The sequence below is a fragment of the Diadema antillarum genome, unplaced genomic scaffold (genome assembly GCF_040938485.1).
Source record: "Diadema antillarum isolate AM-2024a unplaced genomic scaffold, OU_Dant_1.0 seq00002697_RagTag, whole genome shotgun sequence".
In the NCBI taxonomy this organism is placed as follows: Eukaryota; Metazoa; Echinodermata; class Echinoidea; order Diadematoida; family Diadematidae; genus Diadema; species Diadema antillarum.
In genome coordinates, this window is record NW_027273295.1 from 1 (window position 1) to 8,134 (window position 8,134).

The window sequence follows — 8,134 nt, forward strand, 5'->3', positions numbered from 1 at the left end:
AAAATAAGGTCCTTTTGTCACAATCTTAACAATTCAATCAAAGTTTTTGGTACCAATGGCAAAGGTATTGGTATCAACGACAAAGGTAATTGGTATCAATTTAATGGCAGAGGTTACTGGTATCAATTCAATGGCAAAGGTAATTCGTATCAATGGCAAAGGTAATTGGTCTCAATGGAAAAGGTATTGGTATAATGGCAAAGGCAAGTATATTCCATCTTACAATGCATCTATTGTGAGTGCTACAGTAGTCTTCACGGATCTGAACAATCCAAAGTGACACACAGCAAACTAGGAAGCAGTGTGCTGATACATTTGGATTGTACTACTCATATCAGCAGGAATGTGAACAAACTCTTGGCATATTTCTGAATTGTGCTTACACACACCTTTTTACTAATTAATATGACATAATTTTTAATTAGCCAAATGGTTTTAGAGCTACACAAGTCTCCCACTTCACCCTTTGTCCCACTTGACCCCAGTCTTCCCTATTCCTTTACAGCAATACTAACCCTATAAACAAGGGATTTTGTAATCTCAAGTCAGTACACATTGCCAGTAATTTGAATCAACCATACAACAGTAGTGTAGTTTGGCAGTAGGCTATAAAAAATTGATGAAAACAAGCACAACTGGTGTAGGGCCTACACACAACACAGTGTACACCACTTAAGTGATGTCAATGTGTGCTATATTCCATTTGTCATCACCCACTGCAAAACTTGCACTTGTGTCCTTAGAGTACATTAAAACCCTCGTAAACAACTTGAAGAAGGAAACATTTCCTTTATAAACAAGACAATTGCCAAAATGTCTCTTGTCCGTTTGCACAGAATAGAAAAAAATTCTAACTCTCAAAGTTTTGGTAACCCATGTCTGTGACCTTTAACCTTGTAATGACCTTCAACTCTCCAAGAGATATCTACCAAATAAGATTCGTTCCAAACAGACATGTCCGTCAAGAGCTGTGAGAAATTACCAAAATGCACCCTAAAAAACATGACTTTGGCCCCTAAAAGATCATTGACCCCTGCCTGTGACCTTCAACCTTGTGGTGACCTTCATCTCCCAAGGAAACATTTACCACCTAAGTTTGGTTGCAAACAGACATGTCCATCAAAAGTCATGAGCCATTATCGAAACACGCCATCAAACACTTGTCTTCAGCCCTTAAAGTTCATTGACCCCTGCCTGTGACCTTTGACCTTAAGGTGACCTTGCTGTTTAGTAAAATGTGTAACTTTCCATAACCACTCTACCCTCCAAATTTCATTAAAATTGAACCCCTCAGTACAGATATTCCAGTTTTTTGTAGCGTTACAGACAGACGACAGACAAGCCGACAATGGACGGTCGGACGCTGCACACAATCCCTTAGTCCCGCCCCTCACCTCCAATGGGCTCAACAAAAACCTACAATAGGCAATCACGTACAACTCAAATGAAGTCGTTCAGTGCCCTGTTCCATCTCTCATGAACCCAAGGTAAAAACTGCACTATTAGTCTATTGAAGATACTGGTATCCTCACAATAGACTACACAAGCCTGATTCTTGTCCAAAAAAAAAAAAAACTGCAATAACTTATTCTCCTAAAGTGAATAATTGTACATCCTGCATAACCTTTAGTCACTACCAACAATACGCAAGTATTTACTTTAGTGGGATATACTATAGTGCAATGCCAGTTATCATAAAACACCAATGGCAGACATATTCCTTCACAGGAATACTACATATTGCGCAGTGTTACGTCACATATTGCCTGTATTTTAAAGCTACCATGTAGACCTTACTGCAGTTTGGCACTAGGATGATGACTGATGAAAATAACATCCAAACTGCTGCACACAGATCACAATCTGCACCCCTGTGTGGTTTATTCAGTCTTTTTAACACCCCAGTGCAAAAACTGCACATGTGTCCTTGGTACATTAGCCTGCTAAAGATGAGTCCCCAAGTATACTCAGTCTGGCGTCTAAGGAAAAAGCATTTTATATCAATATCAGTTCATTTTCATAAAAGAAATACTGCTATCTCCACAGTAGACTGCTCAATTCCAACTCCTGCCAAAAAATAACATTTGTACCTAAAGTGTTAAGGGTAATCGGCAATGCACAATAATTTAGCCCGCTAAAGTGAATTACCCAAACACTATACCACTTTGCTCTGTCCACAAAAAAAAAAAAAAAACCCGAATCCTCCACAGATCCAAATGATGATGAGGAATTCTGAAACAAAAAAACAAAAATGCTATTATTCAATAAAAATATATATCTTTTCTAATATAACATGCAAACATAAGTAACGTTTGAATATCATAACAATCATGAATAATTAACATTCCAGTATTCTTGGTTTTGACATAGACTGTCTCTAATGTATCGCATGTTGAATGGCCCAAACTTCTACACTGTTTGCTACTGAAACACATGAAGTAATAGTATTGCAACTCATGCCTTTCTGACTTGACAATATACCACCTAAATTTGGATCCAAACAGACATGCCCGTCAGAAGTTATGAGAAATTATCAAAATGCACCCTAAACAACTTTTTGGCTCCTAAGAGTTCATTGACCCCTGCCTGTGACCTCCGACCTTGTGGTTACCTTCATCTCCCAAGGAAACATTTACTACCTAAGATTGGTTGCAAACAGACATATCCATCAAAAGTTATGAGCCATCATCGAAACACGCCATAAAAAAACTTGACTTCCGCCCTTAAAGTTCACTGACCCCTGCCTGTGACCTTTGATCTTAAGGTGACCATGCTGTTTGGTAAAATGTGTAACTTTGCATAACCACAGTACCCTCCAAATTTGATTAAAATTGAAGCCCTCAGTACAGATATTCCAGTTTTTTGTAGCGTTACAGACAGACGACAGACGAGCGGATAAAGGAGGGACAGACACTGCACACAATCCCTTAGTCCCGCCCCTCACCTCCAATGGGCTCGACAAAAACCTACAATAGGCAATCACGTACAACTCAAATGAAGTCATTCAGTGCTCTGTTCCATCTCTCATGAACCCAAGGTAAAACTGCACTATTAGTCTATTGAAGATACTGGTATCCTCACAATAGACTACACAAGCCTGATTCTTGTCCAAAAAAAAAAAAAACTGCAATAACTTATTCTCCTAAAGTGAATAATTGTACATCCTGCATAACCTTTAGTCACTACCAACAATACGCAAGTATTTACTTTAGTGGGATATACTATAGTGCAATGCCAGTTATCATAAACACCAATGGCAGACATATTCCTTCACAGGAATACTACATATTGCGCAGTGTTACGTCACATATTGCCTGTATTTTAAAGCTACCATGTAGACCTTACTGCAGTTTGGCACTAGGATGATGACTGATGAAATAACATCCAACTGCTGCACACAGATCGAAATCTGTACCCCTAATATGATGTCACTGTGTGCTTTATTCAGTCTTTTAACACATGTACCCCAGTCCAAAACTGCACTTGTGTCCTTCATACATTAGCCTCTTGAAGATGAGTCCCAAGTATACACAATCTGGGGTCTAAGGAAAAAGCATTTCACATCAAAATCAGATCATCATCTAAAAAAAAAAATACTGCTATCTCCACAGCAGACTACCAAATCCCAACTCTTTCCAAAAAAACAACATTTGTACCTGAAGTGTTAAAGATAATTGGCATTGCACAGTAATTTAGCCCGCTAAAGTGAATTACCCAAACACTATACCAGGAAAATGACCACTTTGCTCCGTCCACAAAAAGAAAAACCAAATCCTCCACAGATCCAAATGATGATTAGGAATTCTGAAACAAAAAACAAAAATGTTATTATGCAATAAAATATATATCTTTTCTAATATAACATGCAAACATAAGTAATCTTTGAATATCATAACAATCATAAATAATTAACATTCCAGCATATTTGGTTTTTGACAGACTGTCTCTAATGTATCGCATGATGAATGGCCCAAACTTCTACAATGTTTGCTACTGAAACACATGAAGTAACAGTATTGCAACTCATGCCTTTCTGACTTGACAATATTCGCATGAAACAATGAAAAATTACCTGAAAATTTGTGCAGTTTTGATAGGATACCTAACAAAAATACTAGTCCAAAACTCTTTAAATAATGTCAAACATTTTGAAGGATATTAGGACAGAAACAGAAAAGAATAAAACCTTGTTTCATAATTATTAATAATATTTAAATACTGTAAAACATGATATATTGGCGGCACGAATTTTTCGCGAATTGGAACCGACAGCCTTTTTCGTGGCATGAAATTTTCGCGAAGTGCCACTGGCGTTCAATGCATGTAGTGTAAACAAGGACTTTCGCGTGCATTTTAATTTCGCGATTCTTGGCGCTCGCGAAATTAAAGTGCACGCAAAAATTTGTTTTACAGTAAGAAAATTCGGGCAAATGATATCTATTTTCGGGCAAGTGTTTTGCAAGTATCAAAATTACCTAGCCTAATCAGGCAATTGCCCCCCCCCCCCCCCCCCAAAAAAAAAAAAAAAAAAAAAAAAAACCAAGAAATTGTGTACCACCCTGAAACTGCCCTAATTATCCATTAAAGGGGAAGTTCAAGACTGGAACGGAGTTTGCAAATTTCCTAAAGAATCTTAGGTACGGTAATTATCCCAATTCCAATAAAGATACATTTCTGACAATTAAGAACTCGTACCTAAGTACAATGTAGTCTCTTCCCCTGTATGCCCCCTAAAAAAAAGGAAAAATGAAAGGGAGAAATGTTGTTTTTCGTATTTTATTACCACTTTTAAATCATTCTGATTATCTGCGCCACGTCATCCTCTAACCCTAAGGAGTCCATGAAAGAGTCTATGACTGAGCTCATCATATTAGGTTGATCACGTCACGCTCACTCTGTTCTAGGTTTCTGCTTACGTGCCTACCTCTGTCAAGCAGAGCTACCAAGTCTCACGCATGCTGCGCGAGACTCTAGAATTTAGGGGCCATCTCACAATCTCATGCATGACACCCATTTTTCTCACGCATAGGGCGAAGTCTGCAACTTGGACCTATAATAATGAGCATAGCTCAAAAGATTTAAGTGATAGTTGCAATTGAGGGTATATTTCCCTTTTGTCTGTCAAAATAAGAAAAAAAATAATCACTGAAGTGTGCACCTGACCGCACCATTAAGAGCAAAAAATTGAAAAAGCTCCCTACCGTGGGAGGCCACAGGAAGGAAAAACCCTCCCACACCCTCACTCGCGCGCACATTCGCACGCCGAGATACCAAGTTATGAAAATCTCACTCATAAAAATTGTTTGAACTTGGCATCCCTTGTCAAGTGGCAGTGTACAAGATAAATTTCCCTCCACCATAATGGAGTGTGTGCAGTGCATCTATGTACAGAGCATCTATTCACAGGGATGCCAAGTTCAATTTTTAGCTCTTAGACCGTTCTAGTCTTAATGGCACGATCAGGTGCATAATAAAGCGACCATCTTTTCTTTTACTTATTTTGAAAGACAAAAGGAAAATATAGGCCTAGACCTTATGTCTACCTTCAATTGTAACTATCACTTTAATCCTTTGAACCATGCTCCTTATTATGGGCCCTAATTCCAGACTTTGCCCCATACGTGAGAAAAATGGGTGCCATGCGTGAGATCGTGAGACGACCCCTAAATGCTTGAGTCTCACTCACAATGCGTGAGACTTGGTAGCTCTGTATTCATATCATGCACAGAAATCACTGCTATTACACCACATAAATACGCCCTCTATCGATCTGTTAGCTAAGAAATGGCGTCCGTATTTCGCCCATGGACCTACTGACGTACGTTCTACTATTGACCGAAAGATCGGTCTGTATCTGTCCGTCGGGGAATGTTCCGCGGAGACTGCGTCTGGCTTCACGGATCCCCTCCGTATACAGACCGAAGTCAATGATTGCGGCTCCTGTGTGGAGCAGTCGCGCACAGATCAAACGTTACGATAAACCAAATTTCAGACAGCTTTTTTACATTCAAACAAGTATGACATGACATGACACATTATGCAGCAATATTTGGGATAAATTTCTCACATTGTGCAATCGAAATACTCACATAACCTCGGTTATAATGCAGAAATTTTATCGATATCGCAACATCGCCGTTCGCGAGCAGTAAGTCGCCATTTTGAATCTGTAACAATTGCTAAGCCAATCACATGCGAGGTACGTGTTTTAGTAAAACAAACACGTAGAAACTACCTCGCATGTGATTGGCTAATAGATTCATAGTGTATGTTTCTGCAGTTTGAATGTGACGACGCGACAGGCTGTGTTTTACGTTGAAAATTCTCCTAAAATGTTGGATTATTCATTAATCTGGTGAGTGTAACCTATTCATAAAAAAATAAATTCACCATACAAGCTTAAATTTGCCGACCTAGGGCCGTGAATTAGACGCAATCGAGAAGGGTGAGGTACCTCACCCAATTTTCCATAGAGACAGTGGTTAAGAACATCCACACAGCAATGGGTACTGCAACCTTCCGTCTGTCTACGGGGGACAGCGTTAATGGCAAAATATAAAAGAGTCCTCCGGACAGACGGATCTTTCTGTCTAGTTCTACTACTACCCCTAAATCACTATCTCTTTGGAATTGAATGGAACTTAGGCTTCTTACAAATCTCACCTTGCCCATAGATTCAGGTAACATGGTCTAACATTAAATTCTACGTAACTACGTTAGAAACCTTGCTTGCGACCAACAGCCTCATACGCACTACAACGTACATTCAGGGAGGTATCTCCCTTGATTTTACTTTAATAGCTGCGGGGGCCTGCATGTGGTGCATACGGTGGGGCCAGATACCAAGAATCGAGTAAGGGGGACAGTCTGTGTTTAGACATGCCTGTGCACCTACCTGGTATGGTACTCGAGCTGAAAACTCAGTGTCAAACAAAGGTCGTGTCTTAGGCTAGGAAGAAATTAGACGTAGAGTAGTCGTAGAAAGTTTACAGTTACCATCACACCATAGCTTTACGTACGTCGTGATTGCATACAAAGTACTGTAGCACATCGTACCACTGTAAACACGCGTACTGTATACACGTACACGGTATAGGGATCGGAGAACATGTGTGTACGTGTATAGAGCGCACGCAGTTTGGTAGGTACATAGGCGGAAGCACAGAACATCAGTCTTACAAGGAGTTCTGTGGGCTGAAGACGTTGTCACGCACAAACGCTCAAACTATGGCAAGCCGAGTGTATTTCCTAACCATTAACTACAGTTCAAATTTACGATCAGCTCGATATCCGAAAGTTCGTTATTCCGAGGGCTCTTTATTTTTCTTTCTTTCTTCCACTTTCTGTGCAATAAATCAACAACAACAATGGCTATCAACCACACATTCTCCACATGTTTAGTTCATGTCACGAACATAATTCCATGAAATAACAACTACTTGATCAGACACCATCTTGGGTAGGTAAATTATGGTCAAAGGTCAAAAATGTCTAATCGTGTATCTTGATAAATGCACGTCCTATCTTTCCCACATTTTGCACACGTAAGGAACATGTTGCAAGAATCATTTCATAAAATAACTTTTTGCTCAGATGCCATCTTGGCTGTGTAAAGTGGAATCAAAGGTCAAATGTAAATATTTTCCACACACACATGGACCTCGATAGATGTATCATCTCATAAAATAACGACGATTTGGTCTGACGCCATTTTGGTTGTGCAAATGAGGTATTATCTCTATGGGAGTACATTTTTTCTGGAAATTTTAGTACATGTCAAGCACATATATTTCTCATAAAGTAAGTGATTCATCAGACAATGTCTTTTCTCGGTAAATTAGGGTCAGTAGTCACAACATTTATTTCCGAATAAATCGGATCACCTAATTTGTCAGTGTTGACAAATTCTAAGTCTAGTTTTCCTTTATTTCTAACCAAAATTTGTGCAGCGGTTAGCTCAGAAAGTGCACTGCCTTTCAATGTCAAACTCATACCATATATGTATCATGTCCCAAAGACGACAGATCAAGTAAAATCATAGTGATCAGTCGACCGTGACGTCACTATGACGTCATTATATGAAAACACATTTTCATTCATATCTCATTAATGGAATAGAATTTTGCAATAAAAT

General features: G+C 39.1%; 1 long non-coding RNA gene across 1 annotated transcript; it reads right to left on the reverse strand.

Moving 5' to 3' along the window:
* Positions 1–3,154: 3,154 nt before the first annotated feature.
* On the reverse strand, positions 3,155–7,889 carry LOC139715057 (uncharacterized). Its single transcript, XR_011709789.1, has 2 exons — positions 6,896–7,889; positions 3,155–3,804 (listed from the first exon to the last, which is right to left on the reverse strand). It is a non-coding gene; the product is annotated as an uncharacterized lncRNA (long non-coding RNA).
* Between the last annotated feature and the right edge of the window lie 245 nt (positions 7,890–8,134).